General features: G+C 41.0%; 1 non-coding gene across 1 annotated transcript; it reads left to right on the forward strand.

Annotated features, from left to right (window-relative positions):
* The first annotated feature begins 9462 nt into the window (after nucleotides 1-9462).
* Nucleotides 9463-9544, forward strand: trnas-gcu (transfer RNA serine (anticodon GCU)). Its single transcript has one exon. It is a non-coding gene; the product is annotated as a tRNA-Ser (tRNA).
* The last annotated feature ends 9388 nt before the right edge of the window (nucleotides 9545-18932 follow it).

Raw genomic sequence — 18932 nt, forward strand, 5'->3', positions numbered from 1 at the left:
CGCTGCTGCTTTCCGCCCGTTGTCGGCCCGTCAGCTGTGTCTCTCCACACCGTTCCAATGCAATCGCCTTTTTTTAAAAAACGTTATTTATATTATTTTATTTTTTCTAATCCTTCGCTATCAATATCATCATCCCCAAATCTTTCATCCTCGCTCAAATTAATGGGGAAATTGTCGTTTTCTCGGTCCGAATACCTCTTGCTGCTGGAGGCTCCCATTATAAACAATGTGAGGACGTGAGGAGCCCTCACCCTTGTGACGTCATCGTCTGCGAATTCCGGTAAAGGCAAGGCTTTTTTATTAGCGAAACCAAAAGTTGCGAACTTTATCGTCGATGTTCTCTACTAAATCCTTTCAGCAAAAATATGGCAATATCGCGAAATGATCAAGTATAACACATCGAATGGACCTGCTATCCCCGTTTAAATAAGAAAATCTCATTTCAGTAGGCCTTTATCCGTGTCAGTTAGTACATACTTTTCAGAAGTGCGAAATAAAATGGAAAACAGTGCTTGCAAAACGGTGATCAGTGTTGATAAATCACGTTGCATGTGCTGTACGATATGCTTGCATTTCCTCCTCCCCGTACTGTGGGTGTCTAATAGTCAGCATATATTCTGCATATTCATAAAGGCAGAGATGCTAAATGGATTTTGTGCTCGCTTAACACTGCACACATGTTTACGAGATCAGTTTTGCATGTGCTATTAGGTTTGCACCTTTTCAGTACACGTAAATCTTTAGTAGATCAAACCCTTGCAGTCTTCAATCAACCCAACTTGCATAATTTTAGAACGCTGGAGGAAGCCGGAGTACCCGCAGAAAACTCACGGGTAGACCGTGTGGCCAACAAGATAAACCATGTATTATTATTTTTTTAATTTATTTTTATTTTTGAACGACACTGCATGGTACTTATAATATCTGCTGGGAAGAAAAATCTGTCCCTTGGACAAATGTGATTAAGGACTTGCTGCTGCTGCTGGGTATGACTTTCCGGGAACAAACTGCCTGATGGGACATTGGCCCATAAAAACGATCATTTGCTCATCGAAGCAGACTTTTCCTGGTTTCGGCAGGCGATGGCAGCTTTTGCCCTACTGGCACCAAGTAAGGTTTTTCTTTTTCTTTCTTCTTTAGTCAACATTTTAGACCGAGGCTGTTAAACTAAATTTAGAGCGGGGGCCACATGGAGAAAAATCTACTCCCGAGTAGGCCGGTCTGGTAAAATCCTGGCACGATAACTTAAAAATAAAGAAAACTTCAGATTGTTTTCACTGTTTACAAATAGAACAAGCACATTCTGAAAATGTACAAAACTTAATGTTGTTGGGTTTTCTTTTTACACTTACATTTTGCGGTTAATAGAATTCTATCTTTATTTGTTGTTCCTATCTTGCTGATTGTATATTGTACCCTATGTCTTTTGATACTTTTTATTAGTAGATTGCACAGTTAAATACATATTCCGTACAATTGACCACTAAATGGTAACACCCAAATAAGTTTTTAAACTTGTTTAAGTCGGGGTCCACATTAATCAATTCATGGTAAGAAATCTGCATTCAAAGGACTCCGGCTTATTAGTGATTCCTAGAGCCCCGAAAAAGTCTGCGGGCTATAGAGCGTTTTCTATTCGGGCTCCAGTACTCTGGAGATGCTCCCTCAGTCCCATCTTAAAACTCATTTATATACTCTAGCCTTTAAATATATCCCCTTCTAGACCAGTTGATCTGCCGTCTCTTTTGTGCTCTACCCCACTCTCCTTCGTGGAGAGGTACATATTAGGTGACCATAGATGAAGTGCCAGTTGTTCAAAGTCGGGACTCGGGATGGACCACTCATCTGTGCATCAGTTGAGGACATTTCTGCGCTGCCGACTTGTCTCCACTCAAGATGGTCTACTACTGGTCCCACTATGGACTGGACTCTCACAACATTTACTAGATCCACTCAACGTCCATTGCACCGGTCGCCCAGGATGGGGTCCCCACATGTGCGGTCCTCTCCAAGGTTTCTCATTAAAATCCCATTGGGTTGAGTTTTTTCTTGCCCTGATGTCCGATCTGAGCCGAGGATGTTGTTGTGGCTTGTACAGCCCTTTGAGACACTCGTTATTTAGGACTAAATAAAAAAACTTTGTATGATTGATGATTGATTTATACTTTCTGAATAAACCATGTGACAATTTAGTCAACTCCATCCATCCATCCATTTTTCTACCGCTTATTCCCTTTGGGGTCGCGGGGAGCGCTGGTGCCTATCTCAGCTACAATCGGGCGGAAGGCGGGGTACAACCTGGACAAGTCACCCCCTAATCGCAGGGCCAGCACAAATAGACGGACAACATCCACACACTAGGGCCAATTTAGTGTTGCCAATCAACTTATCCCCAGGTGCATGTCTTTGGAAGTGGGAGGAAGCCGGATTACCCGGAGGGAACCCACGCATTCACGGGGAGAACATGCAAACTCCACACAAAAGCATCCGAGCACCGGGATTGAACCCAGGACTACTCAGGACCTTCGTATTTGAGGCAGACGCACTAACCCCTCTGCCACCGTGAAGCCCTGTAGTCACCTCATTGATGTTAATTTTCAATCCATCAAGATAAACAAATATAATTAAAATCAAATTACAGGATATTATTAATGTCATTATTTGTCATTTTCCTCGACTGGTGCACTAACATGTGTTTATTTTTGTTCAACATTTGAAGCATAATCTACAAAGATTCAAATAATTCCTATTGCGACATCCAGTGGACACATTTAGAACAGCAGTTCATTTAATTGAAAAAATTTGTCTCATTTTTATACTTGGCAAACTCATCCCGCGGGTCGGGTAAAACCTGTTCGCGGGCCTGATTCGGACCGCGAGCCGTACGTTTGACACCTCTGCTTTAGACCATCTAGTACAGTGGTTCTCAACCTTTTTTCAGTGATGTACCCCCTGTGAACATTTCTTTAATTCAAGTACCCCCTAATCAGAGCAAAGCATGTTTGGTTGAAAAAAAGAGATAAAGAAGTAAAATACAGCATTATGTCATCAGTTTCTGATTTATTAAATTGCATAACAGTGCAAAATATTGCTCATTTGTAGTGGTCTTTCTTGAACTATTTGGAAAAAAAAAGATATAAAAATAACTAAAAACTTGTTGAAAAATAAACAAGTGATTCAATTATAAATAAATATTTCTACACATAGAAGTAATCATCAACTTAAAGTGCCCTCTTTGGGGATTGTAATAGAGATCCATCTGGATTCATCAACTTAATTCTAAATATTTTTTCACAAAAAAATAAATCTTTAACATCAATATTTATGGAACATGTCCACAAAAAATCTAGCTGTCAACACTGAATGTTGCGTTGTTGAATTTATTTTCACAGTTTATGAACTTACATTCATATTTTGTTGAAGTATTATTCAATAAATATATTTATAAAGGATTTTTGAGTTCTTGCTATTTTTCGAATATTTTAGAAAAATCTCACATACCCCTTGGCATACCTACACGTACCCCCAGGGGTACACATACCCCCATTTGAGAACCACTGATCTAGTACACTGCTGTTTCAGAATGAGAAAAATATACACAAAGGTTAGTGTTTAGATAAACTGAAGTAAGTTACATCATGCGTATAGAAGTGAGGGTGTGCTGTTTATGGTAGAACACAAACAAATTAATTAGAAGGAGCTGGATGTTGCATCATGAGACAATTATCACCTGAGGTAAGTCAGTTGGCCGCAGTTTGCCAGGAGCTACCCTTTGTTTTTTCTGCGCTTGCCTCCCTTGGAACCCATCAACTCCGAGTAAATTGGATGAGGGGCAGGGAAACATATTACACCCTAAACACACAGTGACAACAAATCTGCAATGGCTGTAATAAACTCTCATCTATCAGGAAGAATGAGGAATGGAGGATGCAGGCTGGTCAGGGTGTTGGAGCACATTCAGAGAGTGGGGCCACGAGAGCAAAATGACTGATGTGTTTAAACTTCATTTGTCCACCAAGAGTCAGGAGAGTGACGAAACACTTGTTTATTACTGTGTTCGTTACACTGGAGCTGCTGTGTTTTCAATTACTGCAAAGTGAGACATTTTATCTTTCTTGCTCTGCAGTAGCTCATATGTGACTTCAGCCATTTTGGAAGGCACATCTCTGAGGGCTACTGCTTGTCTCCGAAAAGACATGTTTCGGCAATTAGCTCCACCCTGGTTGAAACTTCATGTGTGGCACATTTTCATATCTGCAAGTTATAGAGAGGCCATTTTATCGTTTTTGATTTACAAATAAATAATAAATGGGTTGTACTTGTATAGCGCTTTTCTACCTTCAAGGTACTCAAAACGCTTTGACATTACTTCCACATTTACCCATTCACACACACATTCACACACTGATGGAGGGAGCTGCCATGCAAGGCGCCAACCAGCAACCATCAGGAGCAAGGGTGAAGTGTCTTGCTCAGGACACAACGGACGTGACGAGGTTGGTACTAGGTGGGATTTGAACCAGGGACCCTCGGGTTGCGCACGGCCACTCTCCCACTGCGCCACGCCGTCCCTACAAGAAGGTTTTTAATTTCTACAGTGGAACCTCAATTTACAAAGTTGAATTGAATTGAAATATTTTTTTTCAAACCTGCACAGTACAACTAAACACAGTTTTTTTTTTTTGTTTTTTTTACATGTTGGCAAAGATATTTATGCAAGGCTTGAAAAGGGGTTGGATGAAACAGATGCTTATAATAGCCCAACCCCTCTCACTCATTCCACATTTAACATAAACAATATAATACAAGAACAAAACTCTATAAACAAAACAAGAAAAACTCCTGTACACTAACAATACCATGAGACAAGACAAGACGAGACAAAACACACACACACACACACACACACACACACACACACACACACACACACACACACACACACACGGGCCCAAACACTCCCCGACCATACACCTCTCTCCCATCGCTCTGTGCTGAGGGCATCACTCTCTTTCCCCCTCGTACTTCTTTAGTACTTCTTTTTTAAACAGTGTTTTAAATTGAATCATGCTAGAACACGTGGCACTCCACCCTTTTACGGAAAAGGGTGGAGTGCCATCTCCGGGTTGTGGAGGAGACCCTGCCTCAAGTGGAGGAGTTCAAGTACCTAGGAGTCTTGTTCACGAGTGGGGGAAGAGTGGATCGTGAGATCGACGGGCGGATCGGTGCGGCGTCTTCAGTAATGCGAACGTTGTATCGATCCGTTGTGGGGAAGAAGGAGCTGAGCCGGAAGGCAAAGCTCTCAATTTACCGGTCGATCTACGTTCCCATCCTCACCTATGGTCATGAGCTTTGGGTCATGACCGAAAGGATAAGATCACGGGTACAAGCGGCCGAAATGAGTTTCCTCCGCCATGTGGCGGGGCTCTCCCTTAGAGATAGGGTGAGAAGCTCTGCCATCCGGGAGGAACTCAAAGTAAAGCCGCTGCTCCTCCACATCGAGAGGAGCCAGATGAGGTGGTTCGGGCATCTGGTCAGGATGCCACCCGAACGCCTCCCTAGGGAGGTGTTTAGGGCACGTCTAGCCGGTAGGAGGCCACGGGGAAGACCCAGGACACGTTGGGAAGACTATGTCTCCCGGCTGGCCTGGGAACGCCTCGGGATCCCCCGGGAAGAGCTAGACGAAGTGGCTGGTGAGAGGGAAGTCTGGGCTTCCCTGCTTAGGCTGCTGCCCCCGCGACCCGACCTCGGATAAGCGGAAGATGATGGATGGATGGATAGAACACGTTTTTAACTCATCCCCTTGTTCCACAGACTGACTCCACGCACTGAAATGCACATTGATTTTAAAGTGGTTCTAAATTTAGGCAAAAATAATTTGTTGTGGCTTCACGGTGGCAGAGGGGTTAGTGCGTCTGCCTCACAATACGAAGGTCCTGCAGTCCTGGGTTCAAATCCAGGATCGGGATCTTTCTGTGTGGAGTTTGCATGTTCTCCCTGTGAATGCGTGGGTTCCCTCCGGGTACTCCGGCTTCCTCCCACCTCCAAAAACATGCACCTGGGGATAGGTTGATTGGCAACACTAAAATTGGCCCTAGTGTGTGAATGTGAGTGTGAATGTTGTCCGTCTATCTGTGTTGGCCCTGCGATGAGGTGGCGACTTGTCCAGGGTGTACCCTGCCTTCCGTCCGATTGTAGCTGAGATAGGCGCCAGCGCCCCCCGCGACCCCACAAGGGAATAAGCGGTAGAAAATGGATGGATGGATGGATAGTTTCCTCTTAAGCTGTAACTATGGTGATCATCTCTATCATGGAATAGGTTCTGTATATTGGATGGTAGAGAGTTTTGGGATGCCCTAAACATAATTTGAGCAGTTTTAAAATTGATCACATAGTTCAGTTTAAGTTGCTTTAAGTTCATAAATAGTGGATTTGAATGATGTCTATAGAGAACATTGGAAACAATCCTGATGGCCTTTTTCTACAGAGTGACTAAAGGCTGTATCAATCAATCAATCAATCAATGTTTATTTATATAGCCCCAAATCACAAATGTCTCAAAGGACTGCACAAATCATTACGACTACAACATCCTCGGAAGAACCCACAAAAGGGCAAGGAAAACTCACACCCAGTGGGCAGGGAGAATTCACATTCAGTGGGACGCCAGTGACAATGCTGACCATGAGAAATTTTGGAGAGGAACTCAGATGTGGGCAACCCCCCCCCCCCTCTAGGGGACGGACAGCAATGGATGTCGAGCGGGTCTAACATGATACTGTGAAAGTTCAATCCATAGTGGCTCCAACACAGCCGCGAGAGTTCAGTTCAAGCGGATCCAAGACAGCAGCGAGAGTCCCGTCCACAGGAGACCATCTCAAGCGGAGGCGGATCAGCAGCGTAGAGATGTCCCCAACCGATACAGGCGAGCGGTCCATCCTGGGTCCCGACGAGCGGTCCATCCTGGGTCTCGACTCTGGACAGCCAGTACTTCATCCATGGTCATCGGACCGGACCCCCTCCACAAGGGAGGGGGGGACATAGGAGAAAGAAAAGAAGCGGCAGATCAACTGGTCTAAAAAGGAGGTCTATTTAAAGGCTAGAGTATACAGATGAGTTTTAAGGTGAGACTTAAATGCTTCTACTGTAGATGTGATTTATAACAATTTCCCCAGACTTCAACACAATAGTTTAAATATGACATGATAAATGAATGATATAATAACAGCAGAGCATTGGTGTTCAATAGATGACATGATCTCCTCATCATTCCAACACATTTAGCAACTTTTTCCCTCAGGTAACTTATATGAGGCTTCCATGGGATATTTTCATCTATTACTACTCCTAAGAAAGAATTTTGGTTTATTGGTTCTTCAAAAGGGTTTATGAATACATGCTTTTCATGTGACGTCATTCATCCGGGTCACGAAGGGTCGTGCGCCATTTGGAAAGGCAAACAATCATCACGCAGGTTGATTTTCAATAGCTTCTATTCACAGCCAAAAGCACACAATATGGTAGTTTCGTGTTGGGTTAATGGGGGCACTAATCGCCGGCAAAGTTCAGTCAAACGTGGATTCTTTAGTATTCCTAGAATTCGTCGCCACGAAGGCGAACTTACACAGAAAATAAGCGAAAATAGGCAAAGGGCATGGTTAGCCAGCACAAACAAGAAAGACGAGGCCTCCCAGTCATTGAAGATATGTTCAGATCATTTCGTTACAGGTAAGCAAACGTTTTAGGCAAGTTTATTTTTCTCATATTCAAACTAATTCTACGGTATTTTTTTTTTACAGGCCCAGAAAATGCAGGTTATGTCTAATATTCTGATTCAAATCCGTTTGAGGACCGTTTAAATATGCACATGTTTAAGCTACATTTTTGTAAAGCCATTAGTCAAAACGACATCATGCCAATTGTTCATGGAAGAAAATTGAATTAGGTTGTTACTTAGTATCAATCAATCAATCAATGTTTACTTATATAGCCCTAAATCACTAGTGTCTCAAAGGGCTGCACAAACCACTACGACATCCTCGGTAGGCCCACATAAGGGCAAGGAAAACTCACACCCAGTGGGACATCGGTGACAATAATGACCCAGTGGGACGTCGGTGACAATGATGACTATGAGAACCTTGGAGAGGAGGAAAGCAATGGATGTCGAGCGGGTCTAACATGATACTGTGAAAGTTCAATCCATAATGGATCCAACACAGTCGCGAGAGTTCAGTCCAAAGCGGATCCAACACAGCAGCGAGAGTCCCGTTCACAGCGGAGCCAGCAGGAAACCATCCCAAGCGGAGGCGGATCAGCAGTGCAGAGATGTCCCCGGCCGATACACAGGCAAGCAGTAACTGTATACACAGTACTAGGAAAGAATTTGAAATACAGTAATGAGTACAAATTGCCTTTTTTACTAGTTAAAATAAATACGGTACAGATTTACATACCCTGCCTGTCACCAAGACTTTCCCATTCGTCGTCATGCTGTACACATCTTTCACCCAACCATTCACGAACTGGTTGTAAGCCTCGAGTGATTTGAAAGCCTTTAACTCTTCCATAGTATAAGCACTCTTGGAACAAACCAGATCATTTAGAAAGTCTATGTATGTTATAGCAGGAAGGCATTTGTGGTCAGCAGTCATTTTAGTTTTACATACTTCGTACAGATCGATATCGATGCATTCTGTCTTGCTGTCGTCGTATCTTTGTCTCGTTTGTTTATCCAAACCATCTCTGTACCGCTTCTTTGGTGGTTTACTGGCCATTTGCGTTGGTTTTGTAAGATTACTGAACCAGTTTCGTGCAGTGGAATGCAGCGAAGCGAGTAAACAATGAAAGCTTGCCTCTAAAAATGGACGCACGCAAAGCATCATGGGATGGGGTAATCGAGTGTGAGAACTATGTATTGACAAGGTTTTTTTATTGAAGCAAATTTATCAATAGGAACAAGTTTAAACATGACTAATGAGTTACACCCTTGACTAAAGTCCATATTTTAGTCAAAGTTTGTACACTTTGATCACAATATACAGCGCTATGCATTACATACACTATATCGCCAAAAGTCTTGACTAACATATGAACTTGAAGTCCCATATGAACATATGAACTTGAAATTTTTATTAGTAGATTGCACAGTACAGTACATATTCCGTACAATTGACCACTAAATGGTAACACCCGAATATGTTTTTCAACTTGTTTAAGTCCACGTTAATCAATTCATTGTTATTCGATCACATACATTTTTAGTTACTCATCATTTTGATTAACTAAGGCCTTTTCTCCACCTAACCTTATACGTGTCCACACGCACACAATAGTCGTTTGAGACCTCCTCCTCTCTCTGTCTGCCGGCGTGGAAAATGCTCACGTCACAGTCACCTCAAGTGTTGCTTTGTGTGCAAGTTCTTACATTAAATTGTACTTATCAGAAGACAATACCCACAGGACGAGGTGGCCGAGTGGTTAAGGCGATGGACTGCTAATCCATTGTGCTCTGCACGCATGGGTTCAAATCCCATCCCCGTCGATGTGTTTTGGGCAGCACAGTGGTAGAGGGGTTAGTGCTTTTACCTCACAATACGAAGGTCCTGGGTAGTCCTGGGTTCAATCTCGGGCTCGGGATCTGTCTGTGTGGAGTTTGCATGTTTTCCCCGTGACTGCGTGGGTTCCCTCCGGGTACTCAGGCATCCTTCCACCTCCAAAGACATGCACCTGGGGATAGGTTGATTGGCAACACTAAATCGGCCCTAGTGTGTGAATGTGAGTGTGAATGTTGTCTATCTATCTATGTTGGCCCTGCGATGAGGTGGGGTCTTGTCCAGGGTGTACAATGCCTTCCGCCCGAATGCTGCTGAGATAGGCTCCAGCACCCCTCGAGACCCCAAAAGGGACAAGTGGTAGAAAATGGATTAACAATATCCAGTGTTGTGGTATTTCAATGAACTGGAATCCAATTTGTTGTGGGGCCCTAATGTAGTGAATCACACCTGAGCCATCATAAATTAATCAAATCTTTAATGGACATGTACAAGTAAACAATGTGATAAAGAACATTTGACAACAATCAATCTATAGATCTGGATATCTGGTCATCCGAGCTAATATCGCTATACCTTTCTGTGCTATCCGCCATGTTTGTTTTTGTGTGATCACGCTGTGACGTCACAGGATAATGGACGAGTGGATACAACGATGGTGAAAATCAGGCACTTTGAAGCCGTTTTTCGGGATATTGCGTGATGGGTAAAATATTGAGAAAAACTTCGAAAAATAAAATAAGGCACTGGGAACTGATTTTTATTGGTTTTAACCCTTCAGAAATTGTGATAATGTTCCCCTTTAAACAATGATTGGTACAGTGGCCGTGCCAGCAACTTGACGGTTCCAGGTTCGATCCCCGCTTCCTTCATCCTAGTCACAGCCGTTGTGTCCTTGGGTAAGACAATTTACCCACCTGCTCCCAGTGCCACCCTCACTGGTTTAAATGCAACTTAGATATTGGGTTTCACTACGTAAAGCGCTTTGAGTCACTAGAGAAAAGCGCTATATAAATATAATTCACAATTTATTGTGGCTAACACGGCTTAGGCTAAATAATTATTTGTTTAAGAATACATCCGGCCTAAAATCACTAAAGCACTTGACGACTTGTTTTTCTTTTTAGCATTCAGATTTTTTGTTGTAATTTTAGTAACATTAATGACTGGTTTACAACCTAACCAACGCCCGACAATAGACCAGGGGTCACAAATGCAGTGCCCGCGGGCACCAGGTAGCCCGTAAGGACCAGATGAGCAGCCCGCTGGCGTGTTCTAAAAATAGCTCAAATAACAGCACTTACCAGTGAGCTGCCTCTATTTTTAAAATGTTATTTATTTACTTGCATGCTGGTCTTGCGTTGCTCGACATTTTTAATTCTAAGAGAGACAAAACTCAAAAAAATCCAAGAAAATATCTTTAAGACTTGGTCTTTACTTGTTTAAATAATTTCATTTTTTTTTTTACTTTGCTTCTTATAACCTTCAGAAAGACAATTTTAGACAAAAAATACAACCTTAAAAATGATTTTAGGATTTTTAAACACATATACCTTTTTACCTTTTAAATTCCTTCCTCTTCTTTCCTGAATATTTAAATCAATATTCAAGTACATTTATTTTTTTTATTATTGTAAAGAATAATACATTTTTTTAAATTTAATTCTTCATTTTAGCATCTGTTTTTTCGACAAAGAATATTTGTGAAATATTTATTCAAACTTATTATGATTAAAATTCCAAAAAATTTATTTTCTGGCAAATCTAGAAAATCTTTAGAATCAAATTTTAATCTTATTTCAAAGTCTTTTGAATTTCTTTCAAAAATTTTGTTCTGGAAAATGTAGAAGAAATAATGATTTGTCTTTGTTAGGAATATAATTTGGTCCAAGTTGTTATATATTCTAACAAAGTGTAGATTGGACTTTAACCTATTTAAAACATGTCATCAAAATTCTAAAATTAATCTTAATTAGGAAAAATTACTAATGATGTTCCATAAATTATTTTTTTAATTTTTTCCCAAAAATTCAAATTAGCTAGTTTTTCTCTTCTTTTTTTGGTTGAATTTTGAATTTTAAAGAGTCGAAATTGGGGATAAACTATGTTTCAAAATTAAATGTTCATTTTTTTCCTGTTTTCTCCTCTTTTAAACCGTTCAATTAAGTGTTTTTTCATCATTTATTCTATACAAAAAACCTTCCGTAAAATGACAAACAGAAATACCCATCTTTTTTTTAACATATATATAGATTTATTTATTAAAGGTAAATTGAGCAAATTGGCTATTTCTGGTAATTTATTTAAGTGTGTATCAAACTGGTAGCCCTTTGCAGTAATCAGTACCCAAGAAGTAGCTCTTGGTTTCAAAAAGGTTGGTGACCCTTGCAATAGACTGTTGTGTTTTTGCTCATGACAATGCCTTGAACATGCCTGTGCTGTTATAGAAGGAATACTAGTATATGATATAAAATAGGATAATTCAATGATGAAATTTAAAAAAGACAATGAAGACTTATTATGTCTTCGATGAACTCGCGCTTACCTCTCGCCAGCAGTTTGACCTCACTCGTACATGGATGCTCCTTGTTGCCATGGAGACTGGCAAAACTAATGTTTTTGAGCGTTTTTCAGAATACGACCAAGTAAATATGGCCCCGGGATCAACATGGAGCCATATTGGCAACAAATCAATACTTCTTTTTTTCCTCCCTGTCTCGCTTTGGCCCAGTAAGCTGAAACGTATCAGTCCACATGTACGCACACACAGAGTCTTTTTGTGTGTGTCTGTGTGTGCATGTGTGTACAACAGCTTGTCGTGTGAGGAAGAGAGAGATGTTGTATTGAACAAAAGCCAGCCACAGTGTTTGAACTGCTTTATTAAAACAATCTTTGTTTTCGATACAGAGCGGGCGAAAAAGAGCAAAGCTGACAGAGCGTAAGCGGGATGTCAATCTAAAAGACGAGTTTTGTCTTCTAGAAACTTAGTTTCTCATTACTGTGCAAAGCCTCAAACAGAGAGGAGAGAAAACTGAACCAGAAAAAAAGAAAAAAAAAAAGTTCTGAGCCCAGGGGCCCCCTGAGAACCACGGGGGGTCCCTGCTTTGATGAAGGCCTGAGCGTCATTAGAACAGATAGCGTGATGGAGTCCAAAACCTTGCTAAACAACTGAAGTTACAGCCAGCTTTCGCTCTGACTTGTATTGATTCCGGACACTTTCTAACTTGCTTGAGGTGGAAATACCTCAAAATATCGACTTAATGTTGCAAAGTATAGATTGCAAAAAGATGGAGAGAACTGTGGAATATATGACATGAATTAAGAACGTGGAGGAAATAATAATGTAACCTATTGCTCTTCTTTACAAAAGTTCACTCCTTGATGTGAGCGTCTCTGTTATGGGGCATCATAAAATTATAATAGTGTTGCACTTCAATTTTTTAATAAAGGGGCTCGGAGCATTTAAGGCGACTGGCGTATGATAATAAGTCTAGGAGGAGCTGGCTGTCCAAACAGCAAAGAGAAGGAGCAATTGTGCTCTAAACCATCTCTTGTCCGCAAAGGTCAACCATATTTTTGGAATATCAGCGTGGGGGCCGACATTAAATCTGTCCAAAGAGTGCGAAGGCTCACCAGTGAGAAAGTGTGGAAGATAAAATTTGGCGTCCTTCCTAATTACCGCACTATATATAGGTGGAACTCTTCAGAAGGTGTGTTTTATGTTTTATGTGGCAACTTTATGCATGTTCTACTTTAGTTGGAACATTTGTGAGGCTGATATTTAACCTGAATATACCTGACAATGGAGACTTCTTTATGAACTTTATCAACACAAAATACATAAAAATGACAAATGAAATAGATAAATGGATATTTATCACTTTGACCTTCATTGAAGACTCTTGTTGGCGAATATGGCGATTGTACTTTCTTTAAAGGCCTACTGAAACCCACTACTACCCACCACGCAGTCTGATAGTTTATATATCAATGATGAAATATTAACATTGCAACACATGCCAATACGGCATTTTTAGTTTACTAAATTACAATTTCAAATTTCCCGGGAGTTTCGTCTTCGAAACGTTGTGTAATGATGACGTGCACGCAAGACGTCACGGGTTTTAAGGAAATATGAGTGCTGGACACACACACAGCTAAAAGTCGCCTGCTTTAACGGCATAATTACACAGTATTTTGGACATCTGTGTTGCTGAATCTTTTGCAATTTGTTCAATTAATAATGGAGAAGTCACAGTAGAAAGACGGAGTTGGGAAGCTTTAGCCTTTAGCCACACAAACACACGGGGATTCCTTGTTTAAATTCCTAGAGCTGAAACGTTACTATGGATCAGAGCGCGGTCAAGCCAACATGGATCCCTACCAAATGTCAACCAGCAGGTTTCGGTGACAAAATTGTGGTTAAAAAGTCAGTTCTTACCAGAGAAAAGCTGAGCTTGTGCCGTCCATAGCTGCCGTCGACTCCCCTGAGACACTGCGCGTCAAGACACCTGTGGAGACACCCCTTCCGACTATCAGGTACTATTTGACTCACTAAAACACTAACAACACAATAGAAAGATAAGGGATTTCCCAGAATTAACCTAGTAAATGTGTCTAAAAACATCGGAATCCATCCCAATGCAATCGCGTTTTTTTTTTTTTTTCTAGTCCGTCGCTATCAATATCCTCAAACACACATCTTTCATCCTCGCTCAAATTAATGGGGAAATTGTCGTTTTCTCGGTCCGAATAGCACTTTTTGTTGGAGGCACCCATTAAAAACAATGTGAATATGTGATGAGCCATCAAACATGTGACGTCATCGTCTGCGACTTCCAGTAGAGGCAGGGCTTTTTTCTTAGGACCGAAAGTTGCGAACTTTACCGTGGATGTTCTCTACTAAATCCTTTCAGCAAAAATATGGCAATATCGCCAAATGATCAAGCATGACACATAGAATGGACCTGCTATCCCCGTTTAAATAAGAAAATCTCATTTCAGTAGGCCTTTAAGATTAGTCTTAAATTAAATTGTGTTTCTCACCTTTTTTTTAAATCAAACTTTCTATGCCCAGACGGTGTGTGTGTGTGTGTATTATTGTTTCTTTGTTCCAGTTGTACTTATTAAAAAAAGCCACAGCCGCCATGTCAACATCATGTGCGATTCTATTAGGGTTGTACGGTATACCGGTATAGTACAGAATATGAATCATATTCTGTAATATACCGCCTCTGAAAAGTACGTCACATCATGTCATTGCTGGTTTACGAGCAGACGAGCATGTTCGGCAGCGCACAATCACGGAGTACTTACAAACAGACAGTGTGTAGACAGAAAAGGGAGAACGGACGCATTTTGGCTTAAAAACTGAGGATCAACTTTATTCATAAAGCACATTTAAAATTTACCACAGGGTAGCTAAAGTGCTGTACAATGGGCAGGTTAAAAGATAATACGAGAACCGAGCAAACAATGCAACACAAACAGAACGTGATAAAAATAAATAAATAAAACATAAAAACAGTTTCACAGCAGGTGTATAATGGGGCGTCATTGCAGGATGGATATCACTCAGTGTTAAAAGCCAAGGAATAAAAGTATGTTTTGAAAAGAGATTTAAAAATGGGAAGAGAGGAGGCTTGTCTAACACTCAGAGGTAGGTCGTTCCAGAGCTTGGGAGCAGATAAAGCATGATAAAGGTGAAGTTATATCACTGAAACGCCGTCAGGAAGAGGGGTTTTAAGACATGGTTAGCTAGATGGCGGCTTACGTCTTGCCCCTATAGGCAGTGTTTTAGCTACTTCTAAATCACTAATCCTCGCCTCCATGACGACAAATAAAGTACGTTTCTTACAAGTATCATCCCTGAAGGATGAGGAATAGCTAAACATGCTTCACTACAAACCGTAGCTCACCTGCGTCAAAATGTAAACGAATGCCATGGGTGGTTCTACACCTGACATCCACTGTAATGATACCAAGTACAAGAGTATATCTAGTCGATACTATTATGATTATGATATTTTTTAGCAATACATCTTATTATTTTTTTTTTTATGTATATTATGTATATAGTCTTAGGAAACATGTCCCTGGACACATGAAGATTTTGAATATGACCAATGTAAGATCCTGTAACCACCTGGTATCGGATTGATACCAAAGTTGTGGTATCATCCAAAACTAATGTAAAGCATCTAAACAACAGAAGAATAAGTGAATATTACATTTAAACAGAAGAGTAGATGGAAAATGTTAAAAGAGAAAGTAAGCAGATGTTAACAAGTAGATTAATAATTCATTTTCTACCACTTGTCCTTAATAATTTTGACAACTTAATACAGTGGTTTTCAAATGGGTGTACACAAAAAAAAAAATCTTTAACATCAACATGTCCACAAAAAATTTACCTGTCAACACTGAATTTTGCATTGTTGTATTTTTTTTTCACAGTTTACATTCAATGAAGTATTATTCAATAAATATATTTATGAAGGATTTTTGAAATGTTGCTATTTTAAAAATATTTAAAAAAAATCTCACATACCCCTTGGCATACCTTCAAGTCACGCTGCTGGAAACTCCACTAATGTCGCCGGTAAGAGCAAACTTATTACCACAATTTTCTCACCAAAAACTGCTGGTTGACATTTGGTCGGGATCCATGTTCGCTTGACCGCTCTGATCCATAGTAAAGCTTCGCATTCGGGAATTTTAAACAAGGAAACACCCTGTGTTTGTGTGGCTAAAGGCTAAAAGCTCCCCACCTCCATCTTTCTACTTCTCCATTATTAATTGAACAAATTGCAAAAGATTCAGCAGCAGAGATGTCCAGAATACTGTTTAATTATGCGATTAAAGCAGACTACATATAGCTTGCATCGGGCTGGAAAAGAATGTCCGCTACAACCCGAGACGTCAAACGCACACGTCATCATACGAGTCATCATACCGCGGCGTTTTCAACACGACACTTCGCGGGAAATTTAAAATTGCAATTTAGTATACTAAAAAGGCCGTATTGGCATGTGTTGCAATGTTAATATTTCATCATTGATATATAAACTATCAGACTGCGTGGTCAGTAGTAGTGGGTTTCAGTAGGCCTTTAATGTTCTTTGTGTTCTTTGATGTTTTCCTCTAACATTATGGCTAGCTATGGCTATGAGGTTTCTTTTTCCTTGGCCTCAGTCTGGTCCCCCTCTCCATGATTTGGCAGACCCGTCAGTGATCCTGTTCTGTCTCCATGTCATGTTTGTCTGCTTTTGAATGGGATTGTGCTGAAAATCTTTATTTCCCCTCAAATATTAATAAAATACTTCTGATTCTGATGTGAAATGTGTTATTTTTGCACCCAAAAAAAAAACAAAAAAAGAGTATGATTTGACAAATTATTTACCATAAATTAGTGTTCAGTAAAAAAACAAATTTTTTTTTTCAGTAGGGCTTCACGGTGCCAGAGGGGTTAGTGCGTCTGCCTCACAATACGAAGTTCCTGCAGTCCTGGGTTCAAATCCTGGCTCGGGAACTTTCTGTGTGGAGTTTGCATGTTCTCCCCGTGAATGCGTGGGTTCCCTCCGGGTACTCCGGCTTCCTCCCACTTGCAAAGACATGCACCTGGGGATAGGTTGATTGGCAACACTAAATTGGCCCGAGTGTGTGAATGTGAGTGTGAATGTTGTCTGTCTATCTGTGTTGGCCCTGCGATGAGGTGGCGACTTGTCCAGGGTGTACCCCGCCTTCAGCCCGATTGTAGCAGAGATAGGCGACCCCAAAATAGGGAATAAGCGGTAGAAAATGGATGGATAGTTTTCAGTACAAAACATGCATTAAATGTAATTCATGTGTGATTTTAAGTACAAAAAATTGTTTCAAAAAGTGAGAAGAACAACAAAAAAAAACCTTTTGCTTTGGCACCCAATTTAAAAAGGAATGATGTCTTCTGATGACAACAACAAAAAAAAAAAAAATCAAACTTTCGCTTTAAAAAATATTCGTCATGAAATAACTGCTGTTGTCTTCAAGGTTGATGTTTTGTTCATTTTCATAAAAATGTTCCAAACATTAAACTCCTATTAAACTTCAGAATATGTTTTAAAATACATTAGATTTAATATTCAATTGAAGACCAATGGAGTCCCCACTACCATATACCTTTCATCCCAAGTGTGTGTGCGTGTGTGTGTGTGTGTGTGTGTGTGTGTGTCAGCGTATTTGGAATGAAGGCTTCTGTTTTTTTTCCCCTCTTTTCCTCTCTCCGAGCGTGCGTGTGCGAGTGCGTGTGTGTTCCTGGGTGGTGATGAGCCCCTGTCTCTGACACGATGCTGCTCTGTTAAGGTCAAGCCCTACAGAATGTCAGGGATGATGACACGCACTGAAAGGTTTCATCTAATCCCTCCATTTCCTCTTCTCCCCCGTATCCCTCCAATCGGACCCCCACCCCGCCTCCATCTCCGGCCCGCTCGCTCACAAGACAGACATATACCAGCCTTCACCTACAGTCTATGTCAAGACTGGTTGTGGGCGTGTTTGTCGAAGTGTGTATAAATAGTGTCAAGGCAGGCCATCCCACTCGTGAGGCCGAATCAGGAGCGCTTGCGGGCCCTGTCTCTTTGTCTGCATGGTTGAACCGGTCTTTACAACAATGCTCTCTGATTTGCCTCACAATCTTCTCACTATTTTTGAAGTGTTAAGGTGAATGAGCATTTAGATGCGACCCATTGCTATGACTGTCATCTGAATCAGTCCCTGCTTTTTGTTGTGATTGCCGTGGCCTAAAACACCTGAATTCACTGACGCTTTTTCAAAAGGTTGCGACAAAAGTTGCAATATTTTGATTTGATCTTTTTTTCAATAACATCATCTAGTGATGTTATCAATTGGTTCTCAATAGTTTAAGTCTATCTGTGTTGGCCCTGCGATGAGGTGGCGACTTGTCCAGGGTGTACCCCGCCTTCCGCCCGATTGTAGCTGAGATAGGCGCCAGCGCCCCCCGCGACCCCGAAAGGGAATAAGCGGTAGAAAATGGATGGATGGATGGATAGTTTAAGTGTTCATTGGAACATTGACTTAAAAAATGCACAGGATTTCAACAAAAATTGAAAATCAACATTTTAAGTTATCAGTACGGTAACACTTTAGTATGGGGAACACATATTCACCATTAATTAGTTGCTTATTAACATGCAAATTAGTAACATATTGGCTCTTAATTAGTCATTATTAAGTAACAATTAAGGCCTTATTCTGCATGGCCTTATCATACATCCATCCATCCATCATCTTACGCTTATCCGAGGTCGGGTCGCGGGGGCAGCAGCCTAAGCTGGGAAGCACAGACTTCCCTCTCCCCAACCACCTCGTCCAGCTCTTCCC

Source organism: Nerophis ophidion, linkage group LG11 (assembly GCF_033978795.1).
Source record: "Nerophis ophidion isolate RoL-2023_Sa linkage group LG11, RoL_Noph_v1.0, whole genome shotgun sequence".
Classification (NCBI taxonomy): Eukaryota; Metazoa; Chordata; class Actinopteri; order Syngnathiformes; family Syngnathidae; genus Nerophis; species Nerophis ophidion.